This window comes from Pelodiscus sinensis, chromosome 2, assembly GCF_052426305.1.
Source record: "Pelodiscus sinensis isolate ZL-2025 chromosome 2, ASM5242630v1, whole genome shotgun sequence".
NCBI classification, from domain to species: domain Eukaryota; kingdom Metazoa; phylum Chordata; order Testudines; family Trionychidae; genus Pelodiscus; species Pelodiscus sinensis.
Window position 1 is genome coordinate 191,419,998 of NC_143053.1, and position 23,318 is coordinate 191,443,315.

The 23,318-nt window shown below is 45.0% G+C and overlaps 1 protein-coding gene across 8 annotated transcripts in view; it reads left to right on the forward strand.

Annotated features, from left to right (window-relative positions):
• The first annotated feature begins 770 nt into the window (after window positions 1-770).
• Window positions 771-23,318, forward strand: part of THRB (thyroid hormone receptor beta) — a 293,517-nt gene continuing 270,969 nt past the window's right edge. Inside the window, exon 1 of one of the 8 annotated variants that reach the window (XM_075922048.2) lies at window positions 771-1,726. The gene's annotated coding sequence lies outside the window, so the exon portion shown is untranslated. Of the gene's footprint in view, window positions 1,727-20,398; window positions 22,787-23,318 lie in introns of those variants that run through there. The other 7 variants (XM_075922041.2, XM_075922039.2, XM_075922046.2 and 4 more) reach the window with 7 other exon arrangements.

A 23,318-nucleotide genomic window follows, 5' to 3' on the forward strand; every position in this document is an offset into this window, starting at 1 on the left:
CATTTTTAGTGCTTTATTCGATATAAGGCACTTAGAGCAATTTAATGTGCTTCAGTCACTTCCCTGTGGAAGCTCCACCCCAGTTGAATGATGATTTCTATTAGCATGTTTTACTCCATTTTTTGTTTGTGCTTTCTAAAAATTTCCTCCCATTACTCCTGACAATAGCCTAGAGCTCTAAATGAGCAGGCAGAAAAACACAAGGAATGTGGGATTAACCAGAGAAAATGTTAAAAACAACAAATAGTCTGGTAGCACTTTAAAGACTAACAAAACACATCGATGGTATCGTGAGCTTTCGTGGGCACAGCCCACTTCTTCAGATGACTTCATCTGAAGAAGTGGGCTGTGCCCACGAAAGCTCACGATACCATCTGCGTGTTTTGTTAGTCTTTAAAGTGCTACCAGTCTATTTGCTGTTGCTGTACAGACTAACTTGGCTACCTCGCTGAAGTTTTAGTCACTAGAGAAGTAAGGGAAGGAGGCAAAGGAGTAGCCACCAGAGAAGGAAGTAAAGTGGGAGCTAGCAGGATAAGCGGGAAATGTCCAGGGGAGACAACATCTACCAAAGGGGAGGGAACAGGACCAGAGGCCAAAAGAAAAGTGAAAGGGAATCAGCAATCCAGAAAGGAGGAGGAAAATGAGAAGCAGCCTATAGGAAGAGAAAGTGTTGAGAAACAGTGTGGGTGGGAAGAAGGATGGAACAGTCACCAAAGGAAAGTGGAGGAGAGCAGAGGTGCAACCTCGGAGGGAAGGGACAAAAGACACAGCGATCAGCAGGGACAGGACATGGTGTGTCAGCATGAACTGAGTTCCACAGGCTTTTCTGCACTTCGACCCTGGTTGCTAGTTCCAAGTTACAGCCCTCCTCGCTCTGTGGCAAGTACTTGCGCTATATGCAGATCACAGAGCACTGCTCTCACCAGTCATCTTCCAAATAAATAATACTTGGCTCTTATATAGCACTTTTCATCACTAGATTTCAAAGTGCTTTACAAAGGAAGTCGGTATCATTACCGCTATTTCACAGATGAGGAGGAAAATGCTCACTGACTATAAACTAGTAACTACCTGTAATTGCCCGATAATCACCGGAACACAGAAGTTAATCAACGTCGCGTGTTAGCCATAGGGACATTGCACACAGCTGTAACACCAGGATGTTTTGACCGGCATCTCTGGACTCCATTTGTGTCTCGGGCGACAGAGCGATCAGGAGGATCAAGTGTAGGTACCTGAGGATTTCTGTGATTTGGGGGACCCTCCAAAAAGTGTGGCCTGCTGGACAGTCGGCAGTAGAAATGAGATTAAAAGATCAGGCCACATGACAGGGAGCGCACATGACGGCAAAGCGCAGAGGGTGACTAGAAAGCTGTCCCAAAGAGACAGGCCTCCCAAGCCCGGCGCCTTTCCCCGCCTCTGACTTGCCCCCTGCCCCGCCGGGCAAAGTGCTGCGGAAGCAAGTGAAGGCAGCGCGGTCCCGGCGCGCGGAGCGGTGCAGGGGGCCGGGTTAGGCATCTGCAGCAGCGGGGCGATGCCCAGAGGAAGAGAAAGCGAAGCCGAGCCCGGCTCCCGCCCGTGCTGTGCCTCTCCTCTCTCTCCGCCCCTGCTAGCTCCCCCCGCCGCCGCTGCCCTAGTTGCAGGGTTATTTCAGGACACAGCCCGCCTCTCTCTCCGGCTGGGAAACGCCGCTGGAGCCCGCCGCGCGCAGCCTGGCGCTTGTCAGGTGAGAGCTCCCCCGCCGCGCTGCCAGCCAGCCAGCCAATCGACCCACAGAGCAGGGCGGGGAGGGGGGAGCGGCGGGGGCGTGCGAAGAAGGCGCTGCAAGCCGGCCGGGGGGCGAGGCGCGCGGAGCTGCCAGGCGCCACAAGTGGTTCAGAAGCCCCTGCAAAGGGTGGGGGTGGCAAGGCCCTTCCGCGTGCTGCCTTGTTTTCTGCTCTGGGATTTCAAGGGCGAAGGGGTGGCTGTGACTCTGCCCAGCTGCCGCACTAGACTCCTACAACTGAGGGGGAGGGTTGAAGTGCAGGCTGCTCCTCCCCCGGGTCAGAGAAAGTGCTGTCTGGGGGGGCTGGGTTCCTTGCGCGGGCCCTTGCAGGCTCAGCAGACGTTATAGCTCTTTCACTGCCTGTTTGCAATAACTGTAGCCACTGCTGGCCTGGGGGATCCCTGCTGCCTTCCTCAGAACTTTGCAGCAAGAGGCAGCAAATAGCAAGGGTGCACCTGCCCCCAGGAGAATGTGAACTGTTGGGCTGAGAGCAGCCCTGTGATCCTGGCACCCAGCCCTCCTATTCAGGGCCGCCTTAGTGCTAGAGTTTGTCCTTGCATGAAATGTTAGGCCACCCTCACTTTCTAGTCTAGTGTCAGAAAAGAGGTGAGGGAGGGCTTCTTGGTAGAAGGGAACAATGCACCTGAATGGTGATTTAGTGGCAAGGGGAGACTGTGGGGGGGGAGAGGGACAGGGCTACTCTTGTATTGCCCTGTGGTACTACAGGTGCTCCCTGCCTTATTTTACAGAGTTTGGGGAAAGGTGCACTAAGCTTGGCATCCATCTCTAACAATCAGCAATTCAGGATTTGTCTGTCTATGCCTTTAAACAAAAGGTGAGGGATCTTCATACACAAACACTTAGTTGCAGCATCTGTGCCTGAGTTACTCTTTTCTAGACTCATCAGGTGTGCTGCTGAGCAAAGCAAGCCTTAACTGGCTTGCTGATTCTTGATTGGTCAATATTTCCTCCTGTCTTGTTGGTTGCCGCTACCCCCTCTAGTCTGAGTGGATTTTACTTGGACTGGGAGAGGGACAAGGTGCTGATGACATCAGCAGGAAGCAGAGAAGGCCTGATGGTTCCTGTCACACATGTGTCTTCACTGAACAGGTCCAGGGGCCTGATCTCTTTGCTCCACAATAAGGCTATTATCTTGGGAAAATAAGTTTGTAAACCTGGCAGATGTGCTGCATAACAAGAATAGGATTCCAATGCTAAACACCACTGAGTAATGTGAGTTATTGTCCTTCATTGCCTGCAGCCATGTAAGGAGTGTATGGTCTGTTACATGGTCAAACGGAGTCCCTAACAGGTAATAGTGTGATGCCCTACAGCCCATTTCTAGGGTTTTGTTTCTGACCACATGACTAGCAAAGGGGATGCAGCATGGTAGTCATAATACTTCTTTTCAAATGCTTTGGGGCACCAGGAGCTGGAGGCATCTCTCACCTATATGGGAGTCCTTCCCCACATAGTAAATAATTTTGTTCTTCAAAGTGCGGAAACTGGGAGACCTGTGCCTTCTGCACAAGTCATTTAACCAATGTAAGTTGTGTGTACATCTCTCTAAATCTGTCATCTCCGTGCTGTTCCAGAACCAGATCAAAGATCTTATCAAGCACTGTTGACTCAGTGATGGGAAGAGCGTTGCCCTGAGGTGGTTCATTTAAACTACTGGGGTGCGTCTAGACTAGCAAGATTTTGTGCAAAAACTTGCCGCCTCTCTACACTGGCCACGAGAATTTGTGCAAGAACACTGACTTTGTAATGTACAAAATCAGTGCTTCTTGCGCAAATACTTTGATGTTCCCGCTCAGGTATAAGCCCTCTTGTGCAAGAATACTTGTGCAAGAGGTCCAGTGTAGACAGGAACGTTAATTTCCTGTGCAAGAAAGCCCAATGGCTAAAATGGCCATCGGAGCTTTCTTGCGCAAGAGAGCGTCTATACTGAGCACTGATGCTTTTGCACAAAGGCACATGCCAGTCTAGACGCTCTCTTGCGCAAATACTTCTAACGGAAAAACTTTTCCGTTAAAAGTATTTCCGCGAAATCTTGCCAGTCTAGACGCAGCCCTCAGGTGGGGTGAGGGAGCTAAAACAGTTTGCAGCCCAGTCTTCCTGTCTAGTTGTCACGGTTTGAGAGTCTTATTGATTTACAATGAGCCACCACAAATGTTGGATACAAGAATCAGAAAGATGTCAGACACTAAGTCTGGAATGACATCTGCAGTCTCTGAGACAGTAGTAGTGAGGAGAATTTTGGCAGATCCTTTTGATTATTATTTTCCCATAGCAAGTTGGGGGTTACAGCAACTTGAAATCCTACAGCCTGATTTCCTGTATTCAAATGTATTCATGGTGGGTGGTAGATATGAATGCCCCTTTGGATACATTGTCACATGTAGCGAGAAGATGACCCAGTACTCTTCAAGATCCAGTAGGATAGGATCTCTTGGATCAGAGTTCAGGATCACCCAGAGTCTGAGTGCCTTGTCATTGTTCAGCCTGCCAAGTACTACTGGAACTACAACCACCATATACAAAGCCACAGTTCACAAAACTCACACTCTACGAGGGGCACAATTGGCGGCATGCCCTCGCTTCCCACTGCAGAAACATAAGAACAGCCATACTGGATCAAACTAATGGTCCATCTCACTCAATATCCTGTCTGATGTCCAATTAGGGGAGGCTTTTTGGCTAGTTTCTTGGCCTCCTCCCAGGTGGGACTCCATGTCTCTCCTCTCTAATGGTTCTTGTAGCAGTGTTATGGGGCGCTCTTCTCAGGTTCCACTGGCATTGCAACCCACTGCTCCTCCCAATGCGCACATCTTTTTGCAGCACTCTTTGGCCAAAGCACTGGCCTGAATCTGGGTTAGCCTACAGTTGTTCTCTTGTCCCCGTCTCATGTACCGTATATTCCGGCGTACAAGACGACCTCTGAAGTTAAAAAACATCCCCCAAAAATCGGGGGTCGTCTTGTACGCCGGATGCCCCGCTGCCGGAGCCCCTCCACGGCTTTGAAAGCCTCGGGGGAAGCCGGCGGCGGGGCATCCCAGGCGCGCATGGGCTGCCCCCCCTCCGGAGCCCCTCCGCGGACCAGGGACACCAGACCAGGAAACCATCTCCAGCAGACCAGGGACACCGGGAGCAAAGGAGGCGGAGGGGCGCTGGGGTATAAGATGAAACCCTATCTTTTAATTAAAAAGATAGGGGGTCGTCTTATACGCCCAGTCGCCCTATACGCCGGAAAATATGGTAGGTGTACTCCTGAGCAAAAGAAAGTAAGCCTTCTTAACTGGCCTGCTGGTTTTCCTCTCAGCTCTTCTAGGCCTCTTGTTGGTTGTCCAGCCTGAGGAGATTTTCCATGTGTGGGGAGTTCTGGGGAGCTGATGCTTCCTGTAGGGAGCAGAGAAAGCCTGGCAGATCCCATCGCAGGAACCAGTGGAAAAACTCCTTTTGCCTCTCTTTTAAAATCAAACCCTGCTTTTCACTGGCTTGTAGAATCATTTGATAAGTATGTTACGAGAGATTGTTTACTTCCTTCAGCTTCCTGATGATTGTGTGGCTTCTGCCTGCCCCATCAATTTCTGAAATAAATCACTGATGTTGGGGTTTTGTTAATGGTAGTATAGGGATCTAAAACATTTAGTTTCTCCAAATGTCTTAGTTTAGCAAATATTTTTATTCTTTGTGACTGTCTCCGTAAACAAAATTGCTCAAATGTGAGGAACCTTTTTGTAGAATATGTTTTTCTGAATATTCTAAGATACCACATATAATTTAGTGGAATATCAGTGCCTTCTTGCAAAGCACCCTACTGTTGTTTGGCATGTTACTTTTAACTGAAAGTTGTGGCTGAACAAGATAATCATTTTACAGATTTTGAAAAACAGTTGAAAATTGATGTCACAGACCAACATGTAAATGTAAAGTTATATCTCTGAAGGTAGTACTCTGTGATCATTTAACAAATTAAGCCCTTAATGTTTTTTTTTCATTAGTATACTTTGCAATCTCTATATAATAACATAGCATATCACTGGGTTTGAAGGATAAGCAGTTGCCATTTGAAAATATATATGCAAATGGCCTCCTGGTGAGTGCAGTGGCCAAACCAGTACATTTTGGCAATAATACATTTTTACTAGTGTATTTCTCTAGTAATTATATCTGAATAATTGAAATAAGACACAGGAATGAAGAAGAAAATTAATGAAGAAACTGAAATCATAAGGAAATGAAGTAATTTGTCCAAAGTCCCTCAGAAATCAGTGTCAGAGCTGCGGGGAAAAAATGAGATTCCTTGACTCCCAGTCGTTTGTTTTGTGTTAAGACCGATCTTTCTCCAGTTGGGACAGACCCTACTCCTATTGAAGCCAATGGCAAAATAGAGTAAATGTGGTCTTTGTGCTCTAGAGATGCTTATGAATATCTGAGCGATGGTTTCTATATAACAAAGAGGAATCTAATCTGGATAAAAATATTTAATATACTAGTCATCTGGCTTTGGATGCTAGAAAAGCAATGTTCAGACTAGAAGAGAGTGCTCTTCTCAGGTTCTAAATGGTTCCCCCTGTATTTTGGAGTGTCATGTAGAACATTTAAATGGTAGAAAGTTGATCATCATAAAGTATATACTATAGCAGGTCTCAGGTGTTGCAGAATATAAGGTGGGAAGTTTTCTTTAAAATGGGCATACTTGGTCACACCAAAACTCCATCTTGATAAAGAGAAAAGCAATGTCATTTGTAGGATGTATGAGGTTAGAGGTGTATATTTTAAAGAAAAATTATTTCCAGAAAAACAATGGCAGGAAGAAAATACAGCAAGGTGCTGAAGCCAGGACTACACTTTAGACCTATATCATCATAACTACATTGCTCAGGGCTGTGAAAAATCCATGACCCTCCCTAACAATGTAGTTATACCAACCTCACCCCTTGTTTAGACAGTACTATACTGATGAGAGAGTTTCCTGTTGACAAAACTACTGCCTGTCAGGGAGGTGGGGTTGCCAGATGGTTTCAACAAAAATACCGGACACACTTGACATTACATGACAGTCTACATTACATCTTATTTAGAAAATACTGGACATTTATATTTTATCATTTATATTTTTTCAACTTGTTTCCCAAACAGAAAGCTCAAATACTGGACTGTCTGGTTCAAAACTGGACACCTGGCAACCCTACAGAAAGGTGGATTAACTATGTGGATGGGAGAAACCCTCCCATTGACATGGTGGCATCTTTACTCAAGCGCCATTGCATGCCGCTGCACCAGCATACGTGATGCATAGTGGTGGGAGGCTGCAGGGTCAAGTATCTCCCAGATTTCTTTTTGGCTAGATGGTGGGGAAAGGAGGAGGGGCTCTGTCCTTCTCCCACTGTGCCTGCCCTCAACACATTTGGTCGCTGTCTCTAGCAGCCAGGCCCAGGCGCACAAAGTGCAGGACCAGCTGGTTCTTATGCCAGCCACTGTGGGTTGCTGCTTTGTGCAGCACAGCAGTTGCCTGCAAGAGCCCAGCTGGGATGGGTACAAAATAGACAGCTTGCTGCACAGGCCTAACTGCTGGGGACAGGGGCTGAGCTAGCTGGAACCCTCTCTTCCTCCAGGCACATTTCCTGTTTGATCAGCCCCAGTCCCTGGCAGCTGGGCCTGGGCAGAAAATGGATGCTGCTACCTCCCCCGCCCTGCTGCAACCCTGAGAAGTCTCCTTCAGATATGTGAGAAGAGGCTCTGTCCCACTCCCCATCCAGGCCCCGCTGCTGGAGACAGATTCTGAAAATGCTGGTGAGGCAGAGCAGGAGAAGGACAGAGCCCCGCTCCCTGCAGGTAACTCTGATGGAGTGTGGAGATTGCAGGGTGGGGATGGGTTTCCTGGGGGAAGTGTAAGGAGTGGTTACCTGGTCTCTGCCTACCTGAGGCTGGAGCTGGTCTCAGCTGGGCCCGGAGGCAAATGTTTCCCATTCCAATGGCCCCAGCCACACCAGGAGCCAGTATGACTGACTGCCATGACCAAGGGAGGTGAGGGAGAAAGTTCCACTCAGAAGATACATGTGGGGCAGTCATGTGTACTCCCCTTTACATTGTAGACTCCTGGTATCAGTAGGCAAGAGATGTCTATGTACAAGGAGGCAGGTGCACTGCTGTAGCGTTGAGAGACTGAAGAGGTTGCAGAGGAACACTGCACATCTTCAGCTTCTACAGCGCTGTGGTTGATAAGCCTCTTAAATAGAGAAGCTTTCAAAAGGGAAATAAGTCTCATTGGTCTGATAGCTAAGAACTTAAAGCACATAAGTGTGCTGGTCTGCAAAGTTCAAAATTTCTGTCATTGTGTCAATGAATTTAAAGTGAAGAAAGGGAAGGAAAACACGCAACTGGAGTGGAAGGAAATTATCTCATAGTTAGGGACCCTCCTTCCAGATGATATTGTAGTACCCTCTCACACTGAAGATACCTCTCTGGGGCAAGGAATTCCAGTTATTAGCAAGAGACGGGTATTAGTAATGGGGGATTTGATCGCTAGAGACATAAATAGCTGGGTTTGCGATGACTTGGAGAATTACATAGTAACTTGCCTGCTTGGTGCAAAGATTGCAGATCTTTTGAGGTATCTAGATGGACTTCTATGTAATGCTGGGGAGGACACATGTAGATACCAATTACAGAAGGAAGGAGAGGAGAGAAGTCCTGGAGGCCAAATTTAGGTGGTTAGGTAAGAGATTGAAGTTCAGGACCTCCATTGTAGTGTTCTCTGAAATTATTCTCTGCAAGTTCCCCTCGCAGGGCCAGATAGACGGAATTGCAGGGTCTCAAAGCATGGTGGATGAGATGATGGTGTAAGGAGGAGGGGTTCAGATTTATTAGGAACTGGAGAAATTTTTGTGACAGGTGGGAATTTTTTGGTAAAACCTATACAGGAAGGACAGGCTCCACCTAAAACAAAATGGAACCAAATTGCTGGCACTTAAAAAGGTCATATGGCTTTCCCCAGCCCTTAGTTTAAAAACTGCTGACAGGTGCTGAAGAGCACATGGATTGGACAGAGACATCTCTTAGGAAAGGATCTATTAATGGAGATTCTCTGTGCTCTAGTAAGGAGGAGATGATGGAAGATAATAAAATATGGATGAGAAACAGTCAAATGCTAAATTGATGGTAGTTAAGTTTCAAAAGCAAGCTCAAAAATTTCAGAGAGTTGCTATAGCCAGGCTATCCAAGTTTAACTGGATGATGTTTTCTGGACCAGTGAAGACGTGGAAGATAAAATCACCACAGATAAATCATGAAACAACCTGACATAGGCAATAGTAAAGGTGCTCAGGGCTGTTGTCAAGCCGTGCAAAAAGTCTACAAGCTAGGGAAAAATAGCCAATCCAAATTCGTCTGAGAGAAGATCTTCTCTAATCTAACGCCAAAATGTTACAGAGCAAAAATTGAAATTCCAGTAAGAGATACTGCAGAGAGGGATGATTTGGAGAAAACATAAAAAAAAAGATTAGTATGGAATTACAAGGAAAATATTGCCAAGCAGGGCAAAGCAGCTGTGGCAAAGGCTGAGAGCCAGTGACTGCAGGAATGTGCAAGTCTTACAAAATGCTAACCTAAGGGCAGAATGACAGAGTGGGGAAACAGAACATGTATTAATTGCAGTAAAACTAAATAATGCTAAAATAATAGTGAGCTTGTGTGTGAGACCTTGTTTCCCTCTAGTTGCTGATTGTTGTGACTACAGCTTATTACTGTTTCACAGATAGAGGAGTGATTCGTTCGAGCAAGTGTGAGAGTTGTCTTCTGGCAGTAAGAGTATGTCTACACTGCACTAAAACACATGCGGCTGACCCATATCAGCTTATTCGGTCTTTCAAGGTTCTAGCTACGGAGCTATAAATTTGTAATCTAGATGTTCAGATTTAGATTCTCCAGCAACCCACTAGCACTTTGTAACATAGTGCTTGGAGGGCCAGTAGGCCTACTGGTTGGTGCACCTGATTTTTTTGGCCTTTTGTTTTCCTGGTCAAGAAAACTTCATCTTTCAGGAAGTGGAGGTAAGGAGACCCAGGCCCTCCTACTACACCATGTTCCAGCCCAAGGGTCTGTGTGAATTGATCCCTGAACAGTTGGCCGTTCAATGGATTTAGACTCCCTACTTGTTCTGGGGTACTTCCTAACAGAATCCCTTCAATTTTGGACATGTGTAGTACAATTTGCTGGAGTTGGTTGCCTCCAGTAGCACTCTCCTGCAGTTCCAGGTTCCTTTGGAGGGGTAGCTGTAAGTTTGGTGGAGCCAAACCACCACAATGTCTCTGGGCTGCAGTCACCCAATTACCTCAGTTGCCAGAGGCTCCTAGGTCTGCCTTCCTTGGCTGGGAAACCAAATGTGCTCCCTGATGGCTGCCTTGGCTGGCAAGCTAGTGGACCTTTCTGTAGGGCAATAGCTAGCTTCTGCCTCTTCACCAGTCAGCCATAAACTGGGCCAGGCTCTCTCTTTTTCTACTTCCTCCAGGCCTGGCATTGGCTGCAGATACAATAGGGTGGGACCAACTGGGTCCAAAGGTTCTCCTTAGTCCCTGTTGTGCTGACAGGCAGTTTCTCTGCTTTATCCCACACTATTTGCACTATCTAGAGACATATTGCATAAACATTATGTGTAAACTGTCTTTATTGATGAGCTAACATAGGTAATACTGTTTGAGCCAAGATTTCTTGCATCATATTTTCAACAGTGTTGTTGTTCTGCATTTGTACATTAGCAGGTGACGTATGGAGCCTATGAAATTCAATGTCTAGACTTGAAAATTCTTGGTATTAGTGCAATAAATTTAGGATGTTGACAAAATTGTTAATGCGGAGTAAATGCTATCTTCTTAGATAATAAGAAACTATTTAGTTTCATGTATCATAATAAAGTAGCTAATGACATTTCCACAATGATAAAAATCTGTGATTAAATGGCATGTTATTCAAGGAATGGCTGACTATTGTGCATAGAATTGATATTTCAGCTACAGTACTTTTTATGACCTTGCATATTTTGCTTTTCTTTGCTATAGAATAGCATTTGCGTCAAAGTACAATGAGATTTCCTGGCTTAGAACTCATGTTCTAATTGGTTTCTAAAGCTTTCTTGGTTTGACCTAATTGGACATTTTGAACGGTTGTCAAAGCATGCAGTAGGGTTTTGCCAATTTTCCATCAATGATTAATAAAGCTCATTTGGAGGATCTATTAGAGTTCTGAAAAGAAGATATTGAAGCAGAAATGTTATAAAAACATTACTGAATTATATTTTATTAATGAGGCATGTTTAATGTAGAATGATGAGCATGGTACTATAATTAACAGTAAATAAACCATTTGTTCTCAAGAAATATTTTCCATCCAAAGTGCAGATGATCATTTCATTATTACAGTGATTTTTGTAGTCGGGGCGAACAAGTACTTTCAATCTACTTTGCAATGACATTTTTGGTAAAAATTCATTTTTTTTAAATTAGAGCAATAAAAAGTGATTGTATCAGATGAGACTTTCAAAGATTTTTCTTTTTACGTTACTCAAAAATGGGTTTTAAAGTACAAACTTTCTATAAATTTAGTCTCTGGCAAGAACAAATGTGTACCTTTGACATGTCTGAAGTTCAGTGAGAAGATATGAAAGTATTTGTTTTGAAAAATACAGATAATAAAAATAAGGCGTATCCCATCACAATTTCCATAGCCCTGAAATCCTCACAGAACTCCTAAACTGGATTTTATTCTGCATTTTTACTCCTTATGAAAACAAGCCCAAACCTAAATGTGTGTGTTGATCTGACTTCTTACGTGCATGTGTGATTTATCCATCACCATGACATCTAAATACATATCTGACAGTTTTTTTGCCTTGAGGAAGAGCTGGCTGATTATAGTGGGTGAGCTAACAGTCACAAGGTTCTACCACATTGAAGTTAGCTCAGCAATGTGAATTGCCCAGGGAAAGCAGTGCTTATCTGTTTCATCCATCATTTTTATCATGTTTTGCTGGTGTAGTTGTGTCCTGAAGAATTAAAATATCTAACTGTTGCAATGACTCCAGTGTGTAATTTCTTAGTACAGAGGAAAGGACTGCATAATGGTGGGTTTGAATAAAGTGGTTCTTGAGGTGTTAGTCAACTTGTCATTGCTGTTGCCTCTTGTATTTTCCTAATTTTTGTATGAATGGATTTTAGATGACCAAATAACTGTAAAATAGTGGAGCCTTTGATGGTTTATTTAGGTGAAAATCAAAATTACTTGTGTTATCTACATAGTACGGTTTGCATACAGAAGTAAATAGAAATATTTACATTTATTTGATGGCTTACCGATGCCCCTGTTTAGACAGCTGTTATCAGTGGGGTAAATGATTTCAGGAGAATTTTGAGTAGGAATTGAATGGTTATTTTACCTCTTTATTTGGCACTATGACTGCTTCTGGAATACAGTGTCCTATTCTGGTGATGACAATTGAAGAAGGATTTTGATAAAGTGGAGAGGGTTCAGAGAAGAGCTAGGAGAATGATTAGAGGAAAACATGTCATACAGTGACAGACTCGAGGAGCCCAATCTGTTTAATAAAGAAAAAAATAAGGGGTGACTTGATATTATTCTGCAAGCATCTATGTGGGAAAGAAATATTTAATAATGAGCTCTTCAATCTATCAGAGAAAGGTATAACCAAGGTTAAGATTTTGTCACCGTTATCTTTAGTAAAAGTCATAGACAGGTCACAGGCCATACACACAAATTCATGGAAGCCCATGACCTGTCCCTGTCTTCTACTAAAAATAATTTGCTGCTGCAGTGTGAGTGGAGTGTGATCCGGGAGGGGAGAGGGAAGGGCAAGGGGTTTCAGTATCCACCACCACTGCGGCTACAGTTCTGGGAACCTCACAATGTCTGAGAGCTCTGGGGTTACCCAGGGGATAAAACAATAACCTGCTCAGTTGAGTTGACATTCAATACAGAATGGATGGGCAGCTCCTTCGACATCTCCACTCAAGGTACGTCTAGACTGCAGAGTTTTCTGGGATACCAAAGCTCTGTCGAATCCAAGGAATGTGTCTGCTTTTCCAAAAAAAAACGTCGGAAAAGCAGACATGTTTTTTTTCGGCATCCCTGTAAACCTCATTCTACGAGGAAGAAGGGATGTTCTGAAAGAGGCCTTTTTTTCCAACACTTGGCCCCGTGTAGATGGGTCAAATGTTGGAAAAGCCTCTTTTGGAAGAAAAACGGAAAAAGATACGCAAATTGTGGTTCGCAATTTGCGTATCTTTTTCTGGCTTTTCTTTATAGTCTAGACACAGCCCCAGAGTCCAAAGTCTTCAGGGCATCATCCATTATTGATCGGGGCATCAGTATGCTGATGACTGTTTTTCCCTCACGTACACTCAGAATGACTTTTAGTCCATACTAGATTTCCTCACACAAGCTTACTGAAGACTAGAACTCGCACTCAATATTGAGAAGACTAAAGTGCTCTGTCAGCTTGCTTCAAGCCTTGCACATGACCCCTACAAATCACCACTGAGGATCAGACTTTAGAGATAAATAAGCCCTTTTGCTACCTCAGTAGCCAACTTTTCTCAAAATGAAAAATTGACAGTGAGATCCAATACAGGATCCAAATGCACAAGTGCTTCCTTTGGAAAGTTGCTTCAGTATGTTTTCATGGACCATGACCTATGGCAGGATACCAAGATCCAGGTCTACAAGACCAATGTTGTTCTTAAACTAATTTGTGGATGCAAAACCTGGGCAACTTATCGAAAGCACCTCAAGAGTCTGGGGAGGTACCACCAATGATGCCACTGGAAGATCCTTTGGCTCCAGCAAGAATGCTGGCATTAATGTAGTGATGTTGCTACTTGACACAATGTCAACAGCATTGAAACAATGATCCTCATGCACCAAGTATGCTGGGCTGGACATTGTGTGCAGATGCCAGACTCTTGCCTCTCAAAACAAGTCATCTACCCTCAGCTCCACCATGGGATCTCTGACCTTGCGGCTACGTCTACACTGGCCCCAAATTCCAGAAAAGGGATGCAAGCAGGTAAGTCAGCATAGGGAAATCCGCGGGGGATTTAAATATCCCCCGCGGATTTAAATAAACATGTCTGCCGCTTTTTTTCTGGCTTGGGGAAAAGCCGGAAAAAAGCGTCTAGACTGGCGCGATCCTCCGCAATAAAGCCCTTTTCCGGAGGATCTCTTATTCCTACCTGAAGGAATTTGGGGCCAGTGTAGACGTAGCCTGGGTGTCAGAAGGAATGCTACAGAGGCACATTGAAAGAAAATCACCTGGGATCTTTCTATATTCCTTTCCCCCTCTTCAAATGTGATATTCATTTAGATAGAGCAGGTTGATACAGAGTCATATGAGCTGCCCCACCTCTCCAACAATACATCTACCCACTTAGAGCCTTCAGAATACTTCCAGCTTACGGATAAGGGACTGAAAATGGAACCTAGTGTTAACTTCCAGGAAAGTTCTGTCAGGTCTCCAAAATCAAATTTCTTCCTACATAAGTTTTTTGGTCCCCATGCTCCCTCACCGCGGCAAGATTATAACTGCAACTGGCCTACAAAGCAGTAATCTTCCAGTTGACACCAAAGTGGTTTGGGAGAAGGGTTCTGTATTCAGTCAGTAAAAGTACAGGTTTCATCTGCTCAATCTGCCTTTTCAGTGATCTTGATTTGCTCTTGCTCGGTTTTTTCTTGAAAGGGGTGTAATGTTCTTTGTTTTTTTTAATACTTACTATGAAAAGGGGTAGCAGGTCTAAAGCCCTTGATGTTGTCCAGTTGGTCACCCAGATTTGTGGATTTCTCTTGAGACTAGTTCAATTCCTTTTCTGCATAATTGGCAAACTTTCATGAATAATATCTAGTCTCTTGTGTACTTTGATCCAGCCTCCCGGAGAGGTGAATCTGTACTCACACTGGGTAGAGTCCTTGTTGGATGATTTTATACAATTTCAGTTGCTTCAAAATATTTGTGAGCTCTCTCGCTATTGGGTCAGATCTATGGAGAGCGACTCTTTGGAGAGATTGTGCCCATTTCTTTCACTTAATGAATTCTATACGCTTAAATTGACTCATTCCTGTTACACAGTGCTGTAAGATCAGATTCAGGATTGTGGTCCTTGAGAGAAGATCCATAAGTCAAAAGACCCTTCAGAAATGCATGACTGGTAGCTGTCTAATTTAACAATAATGATTTCATAGCACTATTCATAAACAGGATGGGTGTTTGATGGACATATCTTTTTCCAGTAAAACTGGTGCAACTGCCCAAGAATGTGTGCAAATTATTACTAAACGTGAAATGTTGCCTCTGTTTGTACAGACATACTATCAAGACAAAGTCTGTCTAACTCATCTCTCTCTCTCTATATATATATAAAAAAGTTTTTCCTATGGGACAACAGAGTGATGTCCTGCATCACTCTGTGTCCTTCAGCCCTCCCTACGCCCTCAGTCCCATGGCCACCATCCTCCCCCATGCTTGGGAGAGGGGGAGGGAAAGCAGGAGCCACGTTGCCTCCAGCTGGGCCTGCTGAGCTGCAGTTTCAGACCGGCCCAACCCCCCAGCAGTCAAGGGGAGAGAGAGCCAGGTCTGGCCATGCCTTGGCCCAGCTCAACACCCCTAGTGGCTGGTGGAGAGAGCCAGGCCTGGCAAGGCGGGGAGGGGAAAAAGGGTAGGGCTGGGACTGGCATGGCCTTGGTCCTGCCCAGCAGCTGGGGGCAGGGGTCAGAGCCGGGCTGGCCAGGGATGCCACATCTTGGCTTGGCCCTCCACAGAGGCCAGGGAGAGACCTGGGCCTGGTGACGCTGGGGGGCAGGGGGCAAAGAGGGTAGGACCGATGTAGGGCTGGTGTGGCCTTGGGCCCCGTCCCATGGCTGCCAGGAGGAGAGAGCCGAGGCTGTTGAGGTCAGGGGGAGGGGCAAGTGGGAAGAGCTGGGGATGGCACAGCCTTGGCCTGGCCCAACCCCCTGCTAGCCACAGGGAGAGAGCCAGGGCTGGTGTGGCCAGGCATCGACCCGGCCCAGCCCAGCCCAGCCCAACCCCTGTGGTGGCTGGGAGAAGAGAGCTGGGGCTGGCCAAGGTTTCTTCGCCTTAGCCTGGCCCTTCCTGGCAGCTGGAGGGAGAGCTGGAGCTGTCTACCCCCACAGAGAGGGGGGTTGGTGAGCGTAGCATGCAGGGGGCACGGCCCCCTAATTACTTTATAATGATAATTTGAAAACCACAACTTTAATTTGATCAATAATGTAATGTTTCTTCTCCCTTCATCTTCCCTTTTACTTATTGGTTTTTGTTGTTTTTTGTTCTTTTAGTTCTAAGGACCTCACACTACCTATTTGTCATGTGCATCCTTGCATAACTTGAAAAATCTCCTGATGTGCATATATGCATGCAAGATGAAAATCTGATTTTTGTTTAAATGTGGGGTGATCTGTAGTGTGCATTCGAGGTTAAACTGGACTTTTAGGTTTGTTTCTTTCTCTCTTGGTTCCTTTCTTATTATTTAACTTTCATTCATTTCTCTCCCTCTCACTTACAAACACCTTGTTTCCCCTGAAATTGCTGACGATAGAATAGAACTGAATCTCTGCAAAAATAAAATCATAATATCACATAAAATTATTTTTAGATTGTCCAGTCCTCTGAAGTAAAATGCATAACAATGTATAGAATGATGGGAATTGAAGATATCACTTAGGGCTAGTATTGTAGAATATAATAGAAGTTTTGCCTAAATAAGAGTGATAGATATTGTCCTCCAGATAATACCATTATGTTTTCAAAGTGTTAGCCATGATAATTTTATTACACATCTTTTAGGATGAGATTGGCCACAACTTTCATTACAAATAAATAGACCTTTATTTAGGCTAAACGATACATGCTAAACTTGCCCAGGTTAGCATTCATTGCTTGATAGCTGCATTGATCTACTGACTGGCATATCTACTGCGTGTTGCCTAATGAGTGTTTATCCAATGGCAAGACTTTAACCTGTAGATATCATTAGATTTAAGACTTTCTCCCCTTCAGAAAATGTTCACTAAGAGATCAGATCACATGACCTGGCTACTTACTTGGATCAAATTTTATTGGCATGTATTACAAACAGTCGAGTAAAAACCAAAGTACATGGGGTGGGTAATATCTGTAAGGAAGATGAAAACCCATTTATGTCAAACTCTATTAGAGGCAGATTTGGCAGGAAACTCCTAGTAAGAAATTATTTTCTGATCCTAGTCATGACTGAGAGTCCAGAATAAGCGAGACAAAGAGCAGCGGAGGGTGGAAGGTGAGGACATTGCCAATGGACAAACCTACCATAAAGAAACTAGATATGGGAGCTACACAAGCAGAATAAGTAAAAAACAAACCCCAGGTGTTCCCTTTAGATTGTGAGGGCAGGAAGAAAGCTTTTATACCCAAAGGAACCTTATGTCATCCAAGGAAAAACCTAGTTCAGTGGAGCTGCATGATCTGCGATTTTCTACTGGTTTGTCGCAGAATCAGATTAAGATATGTACACGCTGGGGCCAGTTCTTGGAGTTCTTAGATAGGGCTAGAATTTTTTTGTTTCTTTGTTTTGAAAACTTCATCCTTAACTCACCCTAACTCATGTCTTTAGCTAAACCTTAAATAAAGAGATAAATTATTAATGATATCATTTTGCATTTTTGTATTTAATTTTGTTTGATTTACTAATAGGGCCAGATGCTCCATCAGAGAATTAGATCACGGTGTGGAACAGGCCACCCACATACCTGAGAGAACTTGTTTCAATACAGAAATACCCCGTCCCTGAACACATACCCCTAGCTGTCATCTGCTGTCCCCACAGTGGAACCCACAGAAGATACTATGAAACAATTCTTACAACTCATACTTGTTGGGAACCCGATCCTGAAAAAAATCTTTTCTGGTCTCCAAACTCCTCAGAAAGAAGTCCTCTAAAGATAAGGATACACTAGCTCATAGCAGCACCAGACTCTGAGGCCAGGTCTACACTAGACCCAGAAGCTCAGCTTAAGGTACACAATGTAGAATACGTAGCTGGAGTTTGCTTACCTTAAACTGAGCATGACATCGTCTCTACAGTTGGAGGTCGACGGGAGCAAACGCTATTGTTGGCTTCCCTTACTCGTCACAAGAGCAGGAACACCAGCCACTGGCGGGGGCGGGGAGTGCCCTCTAAGTTCAATTTAGCAAGTCTTAACTAACTACACTCAATAAATCAACCTCCAGAAGATCGATTGCGGCAGTATCGATCTTCTGCAGAGTGAAGACAAGGCCTGACAGAACTGTATGCAAAACCTGCAGATATATCTCCACTGCTATAATGATCAACACCCTCACCACAAACCTTTCAAGGTCCCTGGGTCCTACATATGAATATTACAAGGTGTGGTGTACCTCACTAAGGCTACATCTACATTGCTCTTTCTTGCGCAAGAACATATGCAAATGAGGCATGGCGATGAATATCGCCATGCCTCATTTGCATACTTAATGAGCCACCATTTTTGTGCAAGTGGCTTTTGCAAAAAAAGGAGCAGTCTATACTGCTCCTTCTTGTGCAAAAATCTGCTCTTGCGCAAGAGCCGTTCTGCTGCTTACTTTCAGGCAGAATGGCTCTTGTGCAAGAGGGGGGTTTTGCAGTATAAACTGCTCCTTCTTTTGCAAAAGCTCCTTGTGCAAAATAGCGACTCATTACGTATGCAAATGAGGTGTGGTGATATTCATCAATGTGCCTCATTTGCATATGTTCTTGCGCAAGAAAGCACAATGTAGACATGGCCCATGTGTACTAAATACTTAATCACAATTACATGGGAGAAACCAGACAATTACTGAATTCTCAAATTAACTCTCACAAGGAAATGATATGGTCAGATATAGAGTGATTTCTTTGTGAAAAGTGTTCACCCGCTAGTGATATGAGGGTTTTAGCTTTTATCAAGTCCTCACTCTTAAAGGTAACCTGCACAACACTTTCAAAAGATGAGCCTGGGAGCTTAAATTCATAATTTTGCTAAACACTAAAAATCATGGAATGAATAGACACTGAATGTATGTCTTATTACAACAGTCTATACATTCTCTAACCTAGTGGTTCCCAAGCGCCGGACTGTGAACTGGTGGCAGGCCACAAACAGTTAGCTGCTGGACTGTGGCAGCTGGTAGAGCTGAAGGCAGCTGTGCACAGCAGCTTTTGGGGCTGGGACTAGGGTACAACCCAACCCCCTGAGCTGCGGCACAAAGCCAGCTTCAGCTCCAGCAACCGCCACGTAGTGAGCGGCTGTGGGAGCTGAAGCCTGCTGTTTGCAGCAGCTCTGGGGGCCAGGGTTGGGGTACACCCCAACCTCCCTGAGCCGCCACACAGTAGCCGGCTTCAGCTCCGGCAGTTTCCACATGGTGGGTGGCTGCCCCTGCTGAAGCTGGCTGTTCACGGAGGCCCCCTGGCAAACCAGTAAAATTTTATCTGCATATGTAAATATGCAAATAAAATGTTACCAGTCCGCCAATGGGTTTGCCATTCCGTGGTATAAGAAAGTTTGGGAACCACTGGTGTAACCCACAAACATCCCACAACCCAGCTGCCTTTCTTCTCCTTCTCCGCCTGTGATGAGAGGTGATATTCGGACCCCTTCACCTTGAATGGGCCCTTGAAAAATGTCTCAGAAGGTCTGTAACTTTAAAAACAATGAATAATCCTGTGGCATCATAGGGACTAACACAAATATATATGGTATGTGCTTTGTGCACTTGGAAAATGTGTTAACTACTTATGATAAACAATCTATTCCATTTTGTATTTAGCTGTGACACTCTTTTCTAGACCTGAAGAAGAGCTTTGTGTGAGCTGGGAATGCCTCTCTCACCAACATAAGTTGGTCCAGTAAAAGATATTACCTCATCCATCTTTTCTATCTAAAAAAACTGATGTTGCTGTTGGATAGATAGAATGAACATTGATTGGTTACTGTCCAATTACCAGCGTTCACTATGGCCGGTTCATCACACATCTATCTTGCTGGCTGCTGTAGAATTTAAATATTCAGGAGTTTTTCAAAGCATCACCCACATACACATGGTATGAGAGTTCTTTTCTTGGTTGATTTCATTTTATTTGTACATGACTCATTCCTGGCAAAATGAGACATCCTTGTGAGTCTGTAAATTTCTGTTTGGATTCAATGATTTGCATTAAATGATTTATAATTGCAAGTAGAGTTTAACATTCCTATAGTTTCTTCAGGGAAAACAACCAATCTTACTTTTAAAAATAGTTGTTTCTTTCATACCTATTACTTTAGATGTCACCTTACTGACTAAAGTGGGTTTTTATTTAGAAGATGCTAGACCCATTTTCACTCTGACCTTCCTCTCCTCCCTCTTTAGTATATAAGGAATCAGTATTGGTACAGTATTGTCATTTTCTCTACAGCAATTCCTTCTGTGCACAACTGAAAGCCACTGTCCTGCATCTTCAAACAACCTTATTTGTTGTTACCAAGCAAACATTAGCCCACACAAACTGGGCAGAGGAACTGCGTGCTAAAACCTGCAATAAAGTTTTCTTGGGACATTTCCTCGTGTTCTGACAGAATACCCAGGTGTTTTTTAGCTTCCGGTCAAAGAAATTCAGCGCTCTATTTATAGCCCCGTTTATTATATATAAAAAACAACTAGACGCAAAGGACTTGTCAGCATAAATTCATTGTCCTTTGGGCTCAATACAGTTATAATAGCCTGATGAAATAAACGTTGCTGGAATAAAGCGTTTGTAGATACGTTTGCAGAACTAGCAGCTTTGTGACTGTTCTCATGAATAACGTGCCTATTCTCCAGTGCAGGGCTAGCGCTAGACTAGCTACACAATTTGAAGATAAGTTAGCCTGGTTTGGGGTCTTGCAGTACTACGGCATGACTGGGCGCCACGGTGACTTTCCTAGGTCATAGGCCCTCCAGCTGTCTCCTTGTCCCATACTCAAACTTCCTCATCAGCTGGCCAGCAGGGGCCACTGATACAACAATTAGAATCCTCTTCCCTTATATCCTTCATCGTGCACCTGTAGGAGGTGCAGCGACTTCAGGCTGCCTTAAAGCAAAGGTTCATCGTTCAGACTCAGACGGGGACACTCTGCCTCCCCGCCAAGAGGTGCCACGAGATGGCAAAGTTGCTAAGCAGTTGATTGCACTTGTGAACATGTTTTACCTTTCTGAAACACAGGTCGGAAATTCACTGTAACAGTCCAGAAAAATCCCGCAGTATGTGAAATAGCGCTTAGATTATATGTTTGTACTAAAGAAAATCGGACGGGGCTAATCTCTACTGTTCCATGCATGACAGTGTCTTTCGGGGGGAGGGGGAGGCAGTTACAAGTAATAATCGCAATTTTATTGCTGTCTATCTGTAGCCGCTGAGTGTTCAGGAATGTATATTCTCCTCCAGTGCGGCTCTGGCAGTATTATGTAGCGGATTGCTGAGGAGCTGGCAGATCTATGCAAAGTTATTTAGTTATGATTTCATCGGTACGATTTCTTTTTATTCGTCCCTTAACAGCAGGATAGGAGTCTTAATTAGTATCTCCAGCTCGATCTCTGTTCAGTTGTGAGACATTAAAAAAGTAAAATGCCAGACCTGATGTTTCTTTAAGCCTCGGATACATTTAAAAAAATATTTAAGATCCCATCAAAACATTTTGTGTACACCTTTTCTCCTTGAAACATTTCTGATAATCACAATTTTAGCTCTATCTGGGGAATTCTGACAGTGCTTAAATTGCTATAATTGATTTATTTTTTCTCTTATTATTTTAAAACTTTATTAGGGTATTTTTAAAAAACTCGAATATCCCTTATACAGCATGGTGACAGGGTAATACAAGAATTGACTAAATAGAGTCTCATAATACATACAGCTGCTTGCGAGGTAAGTATTAATTAGTCCCATAAAGATGCCGTAACCAGGGCCGGATGCTTCTCTGGGGTAACATTTGAATAACTGATTTTCAGGGGGGAGCAGGATCTGCGGTGGAGAGATGAGCCGTGAACGTTGTTCTGCCCTTTCAATCTAGCCCCCTGCAGGGAGGCGAGGGGCTCCCTGGTGTAGATCAGGTAGTTGGTTATTTCCCTGTCCGCTGGAAAGGAGGAAGCTGGAGCCCAGCCCGAGAGTTGTGGGGGAGCTAGGGCCGCGCAGAGCTCGCATAGCCACAAGTGGTCTGCAACGTGCCGTGGGAGGCGCGGGCGGAGATAGGTGAGTCTCAGGCGTTTGGCCGTGGGACCCCGGGCGTACCTGGCCTGTCCGCTCTGCTTTCCCCCGCTGCGTATGCCCAGCTCCCAGCGGCGGGGTGGGAATTGCAAACGCAAAGTCTCCCCGCCGGGAGGGAGAGCGGAGCCATGCACGGGGCTGCGCGTTACATAATCCGGTGGCGCTTTGTTTGGGGCTTTATAGCTTCGCAGCGAGAACGAGAGGCCGGGTGCTGAGACGTGCAGCCCCCTCCGGCAGGTCAGGAAAGGGAGCGGCTCGGCTCGGCTCTGCCCGCCCGCCCTCGGGGTGCTGGGGCGTGGGCGGCCGTGGCGCGGGGGATCCTCGCAGGCTCCCGCCGTTCTGGCTTGGCCGCACTTCGCGGTCCCTTTCCGTCGCCTGGCTTCCCCGCTCTAGCGCCGCAGGGCTGGGGCAGGCTCAGCGCCGCTGCCCTCCTGTGTGCGCCGCCTGGCCACTGGCCTTTCCCTTCCTTTCCACGCTGCTGCTGTATCTGCGGCTCCCGGTGGGGGCGCGGGGGGAATCCAGGTCACAGGCAGACACAGCCACCGGCTGGAGGAGTGACTGACTCAGGAGTTAGGCACCAGGCGGAGCAGGAGGGTGAGGGTGTGTGTGTGTGTTGGGCGGGGGGGTACGACTTCAACCACACTTACACGTTTTAAAAGCTAACGAGTGAAATAGCTGAAGAGGAAACCCTCATCTCTGGGTAAGTGATTTCCTGGCGCGCTCACTCCTCCGCGGGGAAAAATACAAATACATGTTAACTGGGGACGTTGACTTTACCTAGTGCTTGGCCGAGGGCACAGCTGTAGACAGATGTTAGTCTGGCTAAACGTTTGTATTAAGGGTATTTTTAGAACCTGAGTCAATTAAGTCTTATTAAATTACAACCACCTCCCAAGTGTTGCTGTCAGGTTTAAAGACCAGGAGGTCCTTGCATGGGATTTTTGAGATCATATTTCTCAAGTAAATTTTTTGTTGTTGTGGAGGTAAGTTTTCATCACCTCCCACGACTATGTTTAGCCTTGATCAGTGGGAAAGACAGCAGCCGTGTGAGTTGGTCTCTTATACAGTTATTTTTTTTCAAGCCTTGTGATGAAATAATCATGGTATGGTTGGGTTGCTTTTAATATTTAAAGAGAGTGATGGCTCTGCACAGCCTTTGCCGAGTTGTTGACAAAATCATTGTAAAATGTCTTTGGCATCATTGCCGGTGCGATGCTGGTACAGAGTGGAAG